This window comes from Manacus vitellinus, unplaced genomic scaffold, assembly GCF_001715985.3.
Source record: "Manacus vitellinus isolate BGI_N305 unplaced genomic scaffold, ASM171598v3 scaffold_8_pilon, whole genome shotgun sequence".
Taxonomy (NCBI): Eukaryota; Metazoa; Chordata; class Aves; order Passeriformes; family Pipridae; genus Manacus; species Manacus vitellinus.
The window spans coordinates 4298743-4312318 of record NW_021940864.1 but is presented as its reverse complement, the minus strand read 5'-3'; the positions used below and the strand labels follow the sequence as shown (position 1 = coordinate 4312318).

Here is a 13576-nt window from a genome sequence, read left to right as displayed (position 1 = left end):
GGCTGGTATTTAAGCAGGGCGAGAGGAGCTCAGCTTGGTGGGAGTACCTGGCTGCTTTTCTGCTTTGGCAGGAGGATCCCTGCTGAAACAGGGCAAAACCAGGCCTCTGCTCGCACCTAGGTAGGGTCCTTCCATCCAGAGGAGCTTCATACAAACCCACTGCCAAAACTGGGAGCCACCTGAGCCTGGCAGAACTGAGACCCACTTCCAGCCCACTGCTCCTGCCAAGAGACAGTGGGCAAGGGGGTGACAGCAAACCCCATTGCTGTTAAACAAGCTCCTGGCCTCTCCTGGTATGATGGTTTGCTTTTAACACAGGTCTTGGTTTTTCACGCAGAGCAGATCCCGTGACCTAAAACAGCTCCTGTTGCAAAGAGAGCTTGGGGTGTCAAACAGCAGCAAGTGCCCCTGAGCATGGGTGTCCTCTTGCTAGGCAGAAAGCGCTGTTCTCCCCACGCTGTGTGTTTAATCCTCAGAGGCATGGCAGGGGTGCACTGGGCAGGACAGCTGCCCACCAAGGCTGGAGGAGAGCCCTGCAATGGGCAGGGCACATGTTGGTGATGCCCCCAAGGAGCTGGTGGCATAAGAAGCTCCTTTGGTGTTTTAGTGTAAACCTATGGCTTAGCCTCCCTACAGCCCCAGGTGCTCTCCTGAAGGATGGAGATGCAAGACCTTTCTTCCCAGAAAGTTTTCTACCTGCCCAGTGCCCACACTTCACTGTGACCCCACAGCCTGTGGAAAGCAGGCAGCAGTACCTCTCTGCTCTCCCAGCTCAGGAGGTCCTCCTCCAGGGTTAATGATAAAGCATCATCCATAGTCCCAACTAACGTGTAGCAGGACAGGACCCCTAAGCTGGAAAACACCTTCACAAGCTGCTGCTGTCATCAGTGGGAACACTTGAGAAGCCACCCAAACAGCTTGCCAGCTCAGCTGCAGCGAACATAAGGACAAAGAGCAATGGTTACCCCTCAATTTTACCAAAACAGAATGGCTGGTTCAAGAGCAAATGCCAAATGTTGCCTAAGCATCGAGTTAGCTGTCCTGCAGTGTCAGGATGGGTGTGCAGGAGCCTCTGCAGGTAGGTCATAGATAAAAGAAACCAGGCAAAGCCTTTGGGTGCAGAGTCTCTGAAATAGGAGCAGCTAAGTGCAGCTTAAGAACAATTTCTTCTGGCGCCTGTGAGTTTGGATTCACTTTTAGAAGATAGATTTAAACATGAAGTGGACAGGCAGTGCAGGAAACCTCAGTCTGGGCAGGATTAAACAAGCTGACATTTTCACTGGGCATTAAACTGCCAAAAGTCACATCTTGTGTGGCATCAGATGTCAGAGCAGCAGCTGATGCCCCAACCCAGACACCCAGCACCTGTACAAAAGCTCCCTTGGGAACAAAAGGGCAGAATTAGCTCCTCTTCAGCATCACCAGGGTTTTGCTGGCCTTCCAGGTCACAACTGGTGCTGTCGATCTCTGAGCTCTAGTGAGGATGGGAGAATTGGCTTACTTCAGGAAGGACTTGTATGGAAATGCTGCCCTCCCTGGGATGGCTGCAGGTCTCCAGAGAGCATTGCTTCAGTTAGGTCTGTGTGCTGTCTGCATTTATTGCATGAAGGAGTTTGGTACCGCAGTGCAGCACTGTGCAGGAGAGGTGAGGGATTTATAATTTACTTTCAGGTTTTGCTCTATAATTTTCTTATTTTTGACCTTCCTATCAAATTGGTGAAGCCAAGAAAACACCCAGCGCACCATTTAGGAGACTCTGAAATCTGCAAATGACACCTAGGACAAAAGGCCTTATTTCTGCCTGTTGTGGTGATTTGCCTAATTTATTTTAAATTAGAAGCAGACAGATTCCCACTCTTTACTTTAGGACAGGAGCAACTTTATAGATGGGCCTTGCTATCAGACAGCAGGCATCAAATTGCATTTTCCCCAGAGCTGCCCCGCAGCAGTAATGACGGTGATAAAAACCTCTGCTTTTTTCAGTAGTCCTGATTAAAACTAGCACTGCCAAGCTCCCCCCAGCCCAGGTGTGAACAGCAGCCTCAGGCTGTGGTGAGCCCCTCACCCTGGTTTCAGGTCTCCCCATGGCAAGTACTGGGGAGCTGCAGTGAGCTCGGAGGCTGAGCCCAGGGCAGGGCTGGGGAAGCTGGAGGGGAGGACCCTGGTGGTCACAAGGGGGTTCTGCTCAGTCCCATCTTTTATATCACACCCTCCACCGTGACTTGTTTTTCCTCCTCTCATAAAAGGCCAGAGCTTTGTGCCAGGGACAGGCCCAGCAGACCCATCCTCTTGAGGGGCTCCTGGTAAGCCTGTGGTGGGGAAGCTGGCAGCAAGCTGGAGGGGTGTGTGTGGTGCCCACAGATCACGCACTGATGAGAAGAGCCACGCAGTGAAGACACAGGTATGAGTGCCAGTTCGGAGCTTTCCCCCATCAGCAATTATTTTCTTTCTCTTTAGGGTCAAATTAGTCACCCAGCACTTTTACACCTCTTTCCGAAGCACTGCAGAGGGAGGCCACCTCTTCTGGGACAATACCTCCACCAACACCAGGGCTGGATAACTCTCATCCTGATTGCAGGAGCTGTGCCATGAGGTGCCACACCACTACTGCCAACCAGCCCTGCCTCCTTGCCAGCGCAGCCAGAGGTCACAGCCCCGAACACTTCATCTGGTCCAAAGTGCATGGCACCCAGCTATCCCAATGCCATCACCTGCTTTAGATGTTTTAGATGCAAATTTTACAGCTAAAGAGTGATAGTGGGTAACAACGAATAAATGCAGTTGCTTCACTCCCATCTGTCAGCAACACAGAATTTTCTGCTGCTCTTTTCTGATTGTGAAAACCAGGTTTCTCAAAAAACCAAAAAAAAAGGGCTTTAATGAAATAGTTCTATGGTACTTGAACCCAGCCGGGCTGAACAGCTGATTCACTAGTCACTGGAAAGCAATTCCAGGTAGGACCAAACCAAATGTGTGTTTGAAATGTGTGGCCAGTCGAAAACCAGTTTCATCACTCTGGGCCAGCCCAACCATTGCAACACAGAGCACATTAACATTTTTTCCCAGTTTGTTGGTGTTGCCAAATCCATCTTTACCATGGAAAAGGTGCTATGGCAGATGATCCCCACTCTCCTAGCCCTTTGCCTGACTAGCTCAGCATCGCTCTCAGCCATGGCACACATGCCTGGAAATTGCAGCTGGGAAGGTCAGCTGGGAATGGCTCTGGCATGCAGCCATGTGGTAGGGAGTGTTTAGATGTGCTAGGTAACCCCATCTGTGCCACATCCTGTGCTTCCCAAGACACAAAGCTGCATGGTCCTCCCTACGTCCGTTTACTGTCACACATTTTATTAAAGATCTTTCAGTTCTACTGGAAATTGCCCCTTGTCATAGTCTTGCCTTGAGTATTGTGCCAAGCTCTGTGGACAGGAGAGTCACAGTCCCAGTATTCTTTAGGGGGACTGTTTTATTCCACCCTTGCCTTGCCTCCTGCTTGTTTTGGGATGACCCTGCAGTTCACATACATGCACATACTCCAGCCAGGGTGTAATTTATTGCTATTCAACCCAAACTGCATCCACTGCAATACACCACCAAGAGTTCATTTAAAGCCCAGATACAAGGAGACCTATAAGCTTGGCTAGATCTGATATTCCTCCCAGTTAAAAGCAGTGGCTTCTCCCACATGCTTGCTAACCGTGGTGTGGTAACACGGCCCTGTACGTTCTAGCAGACTTCACTTCACACTCGCACACACTTTGAGGCAGTGCTGCAATTTATTTCCCAAACTGGCACTCAGCATTTCCATCTCCCTGTGGGAGCAGCATGCTGCGAAACCCCAGGTCACAGTGGCACCAGCTGAACCAGGCTTAATTACAGTGAATCCCACTAGAGCCCATGCCACCTACAAGCTATTCTTCCTCCTCTTGTCATCCCTAAGCCAAGATAAAATTCAAATCCTCCTCTTGCACCCACCCACTGACTAGAGGAAAGCGGAAACACCCAATCCTCACTGCTGGAATGGTGCAGTGGGAAGTGGAAGGCTTCACTTAAGCTCCAGGAGTGGCAAGGCGAGAGTAGCTGAATCCATCTTCCAGCTCTAAGGTTGCTTTCAGCAGGCAGGTGAGAGGGAATGGAACATTTTGGCTTGGGATAAAAACAGGGGCTCAGCATTACCAGCACTGCCTGGAGGTGATGGCAGCTCTCTCCCAAATACCCAACAGGTGATCTCACCCAGACCACAGCCCCACTTCCACTCACCACACGCAGACACAGGCGCTGCTCCAGAGGCTGGGAGGGGGATAAGTTTTCCACTGCTGGCTCAAGTCCATGTTCTCCTTGGTTTTGGCCATGCATGGGTACATCAGATTTTTCCACCCTAGGAAGGAGGGAGCAAGGGCCTGCCCACCTGTGTCATTTGCACCCTGCTGGTGAGCCCACCTTTTGTTTTCGTACTGAAGCCCAAACTAAGGGGTTGCCGAGGACCATTTGTATGCCTGTTTATATCACCAAGTATTGGATTGTGACTTCTCGTGTTTTGATACTGTGGATATTTTTTTTTTTAAAGTTAAATATATTCTATTGCTGGACAGCTGGAATGAAATGCAGAGTCTTTTTATGTAGCCTGGAGAAACCCCATCAAACCCTGACTCACAATGGGTCCTGGTCCTCCTCTTCCCACCAGCAGACATCAGCCCACACCCACATCACTTGAGGAGAGGAGGTAGGGACCAGGGCATGACTTTCTTAAGCAATTTAGGACCCAGAGTCTTCCAGGGGAGCAGAAGGTTAGTGAGGAGCCTCACCTGCACCTCTGGAGTGGAGACAAGGGAGGGAGGAAAAGGTACCCTAAGTTCCCCTCTGCACATGCCTACCAGCAATCCCTCTTGACTATGTTTTCTTTGCTGTTTTAACACTTTAATATGACTCCAGGCATATTATCCCTGCTCTCCATGAAGAACAGCCCCTGTGCTGCTGGTGGCTTGGCCACACACACCTGAGCAGAGCAGACCTCGGCAGGCGGCAGAGCCGTCGCAGGGGAGCTTTCCCAGGAAAGGCAGCTCTGCTGTGAGGGCCAGCAGCTTGTCAAAACACACCTGTACATTTGAACAATCCATACTTCATGCTCCCTGCTCCTCCTGTGATGTGCAATGCCCCGAAGTGCTGCTGCTCTTTGCTCCCTCCCCAAAGCCACTGTGGGTGGGGAAACAGATGGGAGATCCCAGCTGGACTCATCAGGCCTTGGTTGTTGCTGAGACAAGCAACTGTCTAAAGTCTCTAAGCAGTTGTTCATTCATATGAATGTCTACAGCCTAGTAGTTTTGACCTCAAACATTGGCACACAGGTGGTTTCCAGGCTGCAAAGTTTCTCCTGGTCCTGCTTGGATGCCTTACCTTGTAGGAGACTCCTGCAAACACAGGGTTACACAAGCAGCTTGTCCCAGCTGACCCCCCTGCAAGAGACCTCCCAGCCCTTAGGAGGGCCATCTCTAGCCCAGACAGCATTCATGGAGGATGGGTTTCGTCCGCCTTGGATAATACTGCCCGGATGGGATAGGGCAGCCTCTTGTTCCATCAAAACCTCAAATTCTCAGAGGACTGCTACACTGCCAGAGGTGATGTCAGGCTGCAGGGAGTAAGCCCTGAGCACATTTCTCTGTGCCATATGGGGCTACACAGTCCCTCATACACCCTACAGCCCATGACTGACCCTCAGCTCTCGCTGCCCAGGGTGGTTTCCTCCCCACTGCAGCGCCTTGGCTCTCCCCATTCCCTGCTCTTAACAGGGAAGGCAACACTGTGGCACAGGGCTTGGTGGCATCTGCTGCCCACCCAGAGCAGGTGCAGGGCTGGCCTCCCTTCCCAGGTTCCCAGCCTTTCTGAGAGGCAGGGCAGGGATGAAGAGGGATCCTGGCAGTGCAGAGGGAAGGGGGCCGGTGGAGAAGGTGAAAGGCGTCTGGGAGAAAATACAACTGTGCCTGTGATAGTCACCCTCCACAACCCCAAACACAAGGGCAGATGTTGGGAGATGCTGCTTGAGAGATTAAAATGTGGGTATCCCTGTCTCCAAATTGCCAGTGCAGCACAGTGCTCCCCATTTGCACAGGCTCGGGGAGGAGGAGTGGCAGGAGGCCAAAGCCAAGTGTGGCCCTGGAGAAGGGGCCCTGGAGGGGACACCCACCCAGTGAGGGTGGGGGAAGGTGACAGCACAGATCCCACTTCACCCGCCCTGGCAAGCAGTGCCCAGCAGAGACCTTCAGTGACCTCTTGACCCGGCATCATCAAGGGACACCCCATGGCACCCCACTGCTGGGCTGAGGGGACAGCCAGTCCCACAGCACCTGTCCTTAACGAGAAGAAGAGGGAAGGGGGAAGGATGCAGACTGCTGTTTGCAGCAAGAGCATTGGAAGCGTGGAGCCCACCAAGAACCAGGAATAGAGCAGTGCAGAGCATGAGACAGGTCGAACCGGGTGGCAGGTCCAGCCTGGAGGGCTGCCACAGGACTCAGTGGGCCATCATAGGACTCAGTGGGCCAAACTCAGATTTGGTGCAAGACCATCAAGAAGATTCTTCTTGCACCCCATGGCTTTGAGAGGTCTGGCAGGTGAGAAAGAAACTTTCTTTCCCTTTCCACATCTTTCTATTTAAGCTTCACTCCTCAGCATGTGAAGCACTTCGGGATGAAAACTGATATATAGTATTATGATACTATTAATACACCCATGCAGACATGCTATCATGTGGCAAATCCACTAGAGAGATCTATAATAATTATCTCAAAGAGATTTCTTTGACACTCTGCTAATGGAACCATTTCAGAAGGGGAGGGGGAAAGATAAAAAGCACACAAATGGAATGTCAAAAATTGGAGCTTAGTGAAGATAAGCCATGGGGAAAACCTCCATGCCTTATCCTCATCCAAGCACCACCATGGGAACAGGTCTCTCCCTCGCCCCAAGGAAAAGGCATCTCCAGCAGTTTCTCAGCCCTGCAAGCTGTTGACACCAGTGTTCCAGGGAGTGCTCTGGCATCAGGAGGCAGAAACCCAGGAGGTTTTCAGGGGTTTAGAAGAAGCAGAGAGGCAAGAGGTAATGAGCACAGCCTGCAGCTTCTGCTGGCTCCTCAAACAGGCAGCAGGACCAGCTTTGCTGCAGCAGACACCCAAATCCCTGTTCTGAAACCAGACAGTACCATCACCCAGAAACCCACGGAATGGGGTGACTGGCAGGTTCCTGGGGCGCTTACCCCACAGTATGCTGGCCCTTACCAGAGACAGTAACCAGCAAACGCTGAGCTCCTGAAGAACTGGAAATGCCCAACACAGCCCTGCTCTGTGCTTCTCTGTGCTTCTCCTGTGGGTAGGCAGAAGCCAGATGAGAGCTGCTCCTGTCCCCCCAGCCAGAGGGGGTACAGCCAAAGCCCATGGCTGCCCTGCCCCAAGTCCCACACTGCATTCCTGGGCACGCACCTCCTCCACCCAGCCCGTGGCCCCAGGGGAGGCACACAGCCACCACACACATCTCACCCTGACTTCAGGGGCACTGGCTCAGTCCCCAGCCCAAGAGCAGAGCCGGCCCAGGTGCCCTCAAAGCACAGCACAGCCCTTAGGGGTCACTCCTCTGTGCACTCACTTGGTGTAGCACAGCAATGGTGGGCCCAAGGAAACTCCCTTTCCAGGAACCACCGCACAAACTGGAGCAATTACTCTCCCTTTGCACTTACAGCCTCCCCAGACCAAACTCACCTTCTCAAGGCTACCACACTGCTGGGATACATTCAACCCTGCAGCAGCTCTTGCTGAGAGCCACAGAGGGCTACAGCCACAGCACCAACAACACTCCCTTGCTGATGGGGAGCAGCTGAGGCTTTCTGCATGATCCAGGGCTATCAGCAGTAACCAGGTGTGCTTCACATCAGGCCATCTAGGAGAGTTCGGGCTGTCAGCTGCTGTTACACCAGTGAGACAAAAGTATCTTGTGCAGGAGGGCTGCTGTCAGTCCTGGCTTGCAGCTCACCCCGATGGGGAGCCACAGTCTGTCCATCAGCAGCTCTCACGGGTGGGCATGCAGAGACATGGAAATACACCACCTGGATACTGGATCCTTTAGAGATACACAATTAGAAAAGCATAATTTCAATTGTATTCTGTTCAAACTGTCTGATCAACCATTTAAAAAAACCCATAATGTCCATGCAAAGGAGGGTTATTAAAAGGTGTACATGTACTACCTTGAAATCTCAAAAGTCATGCAGTCCAAATACACGTTCGGATCCAAATGCAGCTATGAGAAGGTAGCACCTGATCCTAGAAGCTAATATTTCAATTACAGGCTATTTCAGAGCTTCTTTCCACAGGAAAATTGCAGCTGCTGGAAAAGGATGTGAGCTGCAAGACTGGCAGGAGTATATGCTTGTGTCTAGGGCACATTAAGTGTGTCCCCAGAGGAGGTGAAGATGTGTCAGCCAGAGTATCCATGCACTAAAAAATGGCATCAAACACCATGTCTCCCAGTAACTTTGGACTGAGGCTTTGGCTGACACACTTGCTCAGTCCTGCCTGCCAAGGTGGGCAAAGTGAGGGGGGCAAAACCACCTCCAGGCTGAACCCTCCAGGGAAATCTGAAATACTACCCCCTGCAGCAGGAGCCCAAAGGCAGCCCCTGTGGCAGCAGGGATTCCTCCACCAGCCCTTGGCACAGGAGCTCTGGCAATCGCTGGCTGACATGGAGCAACTGCCATTGAAGGGGAGGTTTGCTGCCTGCTGCCCACCTGCAGCCACTTCTGAGTTACCCCTCATGTGTGTGCAAACATAAAGTCTGGCTCCTTTTCACCACCAGACATTATTCCAAATATTAATACTTTAAGCTATGTTTATATCCCTGGAGGGATGCAGCCAACCCGGTTTTGCTGGCTGCCCCTCTGAGGTGCCTGCACTGCTCTGAGCCCACAAAAGACACTTAATGTCAGAGCTGCAGCCCCCACCAGGACTTGAACAGCCAGAAATTTGAACCCAGTGGGGGGCTCAGCTCAGCAGTGCCTTGCTCATAGTTGTGCCAGATGTGATGCTGCTCCTGCTTACAGTTGCGGACTGAGGCTGTGTGCAGCTGTTCCACCTGGAGCCATCCTGGGGCACAGGTGGGAAGCTTGGAGGGTGCTGATGCACCTCCAACCCCACTGAGCCAGTCTAGTTCAGGAGAAAGTGGAATTAAGGGCTAAGGCTGACTCCAAGGCCTCTTCAGTTTCTTCTCCAAATAGAGAAGGTCTGCTCTAGGAAACCAATTCCCTGGAGGTCTAATTTTAGAAAATGGCTGTGTCTGCTGGCTCTGGCACGAATGTGCCCCCTTGCCTTGCCCAGCCTGACCCCTCACCTCTGCTCTCCCCACTCTCAAACCTGCCAGGGCAGGTTATCCACCCCAGATAGGGGTAGTGAGGGCAAACGGGCATTGCACTGCCAGCAGTGTGAAGAAAGGCTGTGGGCTTTTAAGGGATGAGTCTTGGTTCCAGGCCAGCCAGATGGATGCCAAATTCCAGGCTTAAATTCTGTTTATTCAGAGGCCTGCCTGCTGTTGAGCAGCCAGACTGGGCAGCACAGGGATTAGGAGTCGTCAGGGACCACTGGCCCTGCAGAGACATTGTACAAGTGCTCTGGCAGGCTCAGAACACCACAGCCTCCCTTCTGGGCCCTCTGCCTGACACCCTCCAATTCCCTACTGGCCTCCCCCTGAGGACAAGGCTGTTTTGATGGCTGAGGAGCTGCAATTGCAATCCCTGCTGGGCAGGGCTCATTTTCAGAAGATGATGAGCAAAGTGGCCACTGTCCTACCTGTGGGTGGTGCAGCTCCAGATCCACTTTGCTTTTGGGTGTGAAGGACAGAATAGCACCAAACTGCCCTGCGGATGCTCTCTGGGCAGCAACACCTGTGGGATGGACCACACTGGCATGCAAGCACTCAAGAGGCATCTTTTCTGACCCTTAATCATCTCTCTGTACACCACAGGGACTGTGAACCTTCTTGCAAAGCCATGTCCCATAGGAAAAGCAGTTGGACATGTGCAAAATGTGCCAATTGCATCAAGACATGTTTGAAGTGCCTGCTTGGGGATGATGAATTGTGGGAGGAAGCACATGGCATGCAGCAGAACACACCCATGGGTCCTGCCATCTCCCCTCACTGATTTGGAGGCATAAAAAGAAATGAAGCATGAATTTAGCACAGCAAAAGATACTGCACTGACAGTAGGAAATGTATTTTAGCCACAAATCCCTTACAAAGGAGGAAACACATCTGTAGGATCTCTATCTTGCTACTACAGACTCCTGTTGCTTTTTCTTCTCACATTCCCTTATCCAAGTCAAACCCCACTTTTGTAGCTCTGTGAGTGTGTCCCTGCAGGAGGAGTCCCCGGGTTCAAGTCATGGAAAGCACATATAAACCAGTTCAGAGCAAAAGCCCCTCCTGACAGGAAGGTCGGTCACTAAATATTAAAGTACTTTCTTTTTGTTTCCTGGTTCTGGTCAGCTGTTTGAGTAAATAATTTTGTGCCTCTATTTTCCCTTTGTGCTCCTTTCTCCAGGTGGTTTCAAGTGTAAGATTTTTACATTAGGGAAAATGTGTTTGAACACCCTGGCAGTAGGCAATGGGGAGTGCTGGCCCCAGGTGCTGCAGGTCTAACATTATACACACTGTATCATGAATGGCAGGAGGCACAAAGTCCCAGCAAACAGAAAGCACTATCTCCAGGCAGGAAGCAGAGAGTTGCCAGCAGTGGGATGAGCTGTTGGGGCCCAAAAATTTTCCACAGTATCCCCCAGAGCTGTCCCAGACGGGATTTACTCAGGAACCTCCTCCGTGGGCTTTCTCTTCTTTAGAGTGTCACCAGCAGCAGCTCTCCTGTGCTCCCTGGCTGCTCCGGGATGGAAGCACAGTTTTATCCTGGAGTGCTGCAAGCAGGAGGAACCACCAAGACCCCTAAGGATGAGGAGAGAGGTAGGGGTGGAAAGAGAACACCTGCCAGTATAAAAGCAACAGCAGCCCCTGGGGCACTCCCAGAGCAGTAAATCCCCACATAAAGCCTTCCTTGCCGTGCTCCAGTACCTCGCTGGAGACACCCCTCGTGGTGGGTCAGGCACTGGAAGTGCAGGAGATGGTACAGTCATGTTCCCAGCCCCACTCTGAGGGTGGGTGAAGTGTGGTTCTGGGCATGGCAGGTCATCCCTGGGGCCCCAGGTCAGGTGGGCATCTCACTCTGCCGCAGGAGCCGAGTGTGACTACATTCATGGAATTGAAACCATTTGGGAAAAAGAAAAACCAAACCAGATGACACTACAGGGGGGCTCTGGCCGCTTCTCTCATTTCCAGGGGAAAGTTTTTAGCTTTTCACAGTAACAAAGAACAAATTTGTAATTGGCAAGACCGGGGACGTGTGAGTGGGAAAGCTGTCTGTCCCTCAGTCGGGCAGAGGGTTGGGAGAGGCGGGGGCCTCCAGCCCTGGACTGGCGCAGGGAGGGGAGATGTGTTTCCCCAGCTTCTCTCCGCCAGATGCAGGAGGCTACACCCAGGAAGGGGATGTGGGCAACACGAAGCCCTTCAGGTTCCGCCCTGCTCCGGCAGGGTCCGGGACGGAGCCTCTGTTGGGTTGGGGGTTTATTCATTTTAGCGACCCCCCCAGCTCCCAGTGCGAGCATCGCCAGGCGACAGGTCCCAAAACTTCAGGGGGCTGAGGGGCAAGTCTCAGAGCAGCGACGCCCGGGGTGCGGGCAGGGCCGGAGAAAGCATCCCGGACAGCCCTGGGATGCGCACACCGCTCCCGCGGGGAAGCGCTCCCTCTCCCGCACAGCCCGCCGGGCTCCAGCGGCCGGGGCCGCATCGCCACCTCCCGGCCCTCGGGGGAAGCGCCGGGAGCCCCGACCCGGCCCCGGGCAGGGGGTGGTCGGCAGGGGAGCGGGGCTCGCTTTTTAAGGTAGGGCGGAAAGGAGCAGCCCAAGCACAGCCCTGTGAGGGGGCTGGAACCCAACACGAGCCCTCCCCACTGGACCCTGGAGGGTGCCCCCAGCAGCACCCCCTCCCAAGCCAGCAGGCCCTTGGAGGTGTCAGGCACATCCCCATGAGAGAGTGGCTGAGGGGAAAGGCATCCCCAGGCCGACAGCGACCCCTCCACACTTGGATGCTATTTGGCCGTCCTGTCACCGCCCTGCTAAGCCACCCCTGCCATGGTGCCCCCGTGTTCTCCCGGCCACGCATCCCCTGCAGCACCACAAAGGCAGGAGCTTTCCCACCCTGGCAACCCTCTCACTCCCACTTTCCCCAGCTGCACTGGGCAGGGTGACATGGGGGTCCTGAATGAAATCCAAAGGGTCTATTGCCAAATTCCAAGCTGCCAGAACCACCTTACCCTGGGGCAGCAGTGAGGGCTTTCCAGGGGGAAAAGCCCATTACTGGCAGCACCAGCCCCAAAATGTGAGCACTTCATCACTCCACACCTCTGCATAAGAGAACTGTCCCTGGTACGGCTGGGATTCCCCAGTCTCCTCACACCTTCAGTTTATGGCCAGCAGTACTTAGGTGGTCTTAAATAGTTTAGGACCCTCCTTCTGAGGTCTCACTGCTCAGGCAATGCAATCCCCTCCAGCCCTTTCTCAGGGCAGCGGCTCTGGCTGGGGGGGGGGCCTTGGCAGGGGTAAAATCCCTCTAGAGAGGCTTCCCAGAGACCCCCAAAACCCCACCAGCTTGTGCTGTGAACAGCCTGGAACATACGAGCCTCAGCCCCCTATCAACCATCACAGTAAAATCCTGCATTTTCAGAGGTCGCCACTCCCAGTTGGCCACCAGCACCCCCTGATTTATAGTTGGCTCTTTCTGGCAAGTAGTATGTAACAAGATAATGACGAAGGAAGGGAGCTGCCCCCTCCTCACCTATAGTCTGAGTAGCCTGCCTTATACCTCCCAGCACTGCTGGAGATGCTGGGAGGCTCTGTTCCATAAGAGTAGAAGCCTCAGCAGTGTCTAGTTCACTTTGTTCCATTATTGTAAGTGCTGTCCTCTCTTCTCTATGCTGAGTTTATGAATCATTTAGTTTATTAATCCCCAAAGAGTCAGGGAGCCCTAGGCTTTGTTTTAGGGGGTGTAGTAAAGCCAGGTGGAGGGGCAAGCCAAGCTCTTGGGAAGGACCTACCCCTTCCCAACCCCAAGCATAAACCTCAGGGTCAGCAGATGCCAGCACTCTGTCACAATGGGTTTCTTTCTCTGGCTTATTCCCTTTCCGTCTTCACCGTGATGTTGTGGTGTTTCCTTAACTCTCAAGAGAAGTTTTTGTAGAACAGGGTTGAGGTTCTTATTCCTTCCCTTCTGGTTTTGCATTTCAGAGTGCAGCTGGGTAAGTTTTGGGGGTTTTTGTTTTTCTCCAAAGGTAGGAAGAGGAGTCACATACCAGAGAGACTCTCGGTGGCCCACAAAAACTGGAGCAATAAGTAAAACACTGTCGGAAAAGGTGCTGCAGGAGCGTGCATGGCAGCCAGACAGGAAACGTGTTGGCTTTCTCGCAGCCCACGAGAGACCGCTGGTGTACGGAGAGCAG

At 52.9% G+C, this 13576-nt stretch overlaps 1 protein-coding gene across 1 annotated transcript in view; it reads left to right on the top strand.

Annotated features, from left to right (window-relative positions):
* STUM (stum, mechanosensory transduction mediator homolog) overlaps positions 1 to 4603 on the top strand; it is a 47885-nt gene extending 43282 nt beyond the window's left edge. Inside the window, exon 4 of the transcript XR_001922278.2 lies at positions 2458 to 4603. The gene's annotated coding sequence lies outside the window, so the exon portion shown is untranslated. The remainder of the gene's footprint in view (positions 1 to 2457) is intronic.
* Positions 4604 to 13576: the final 8973 nt, after the last annotated feature.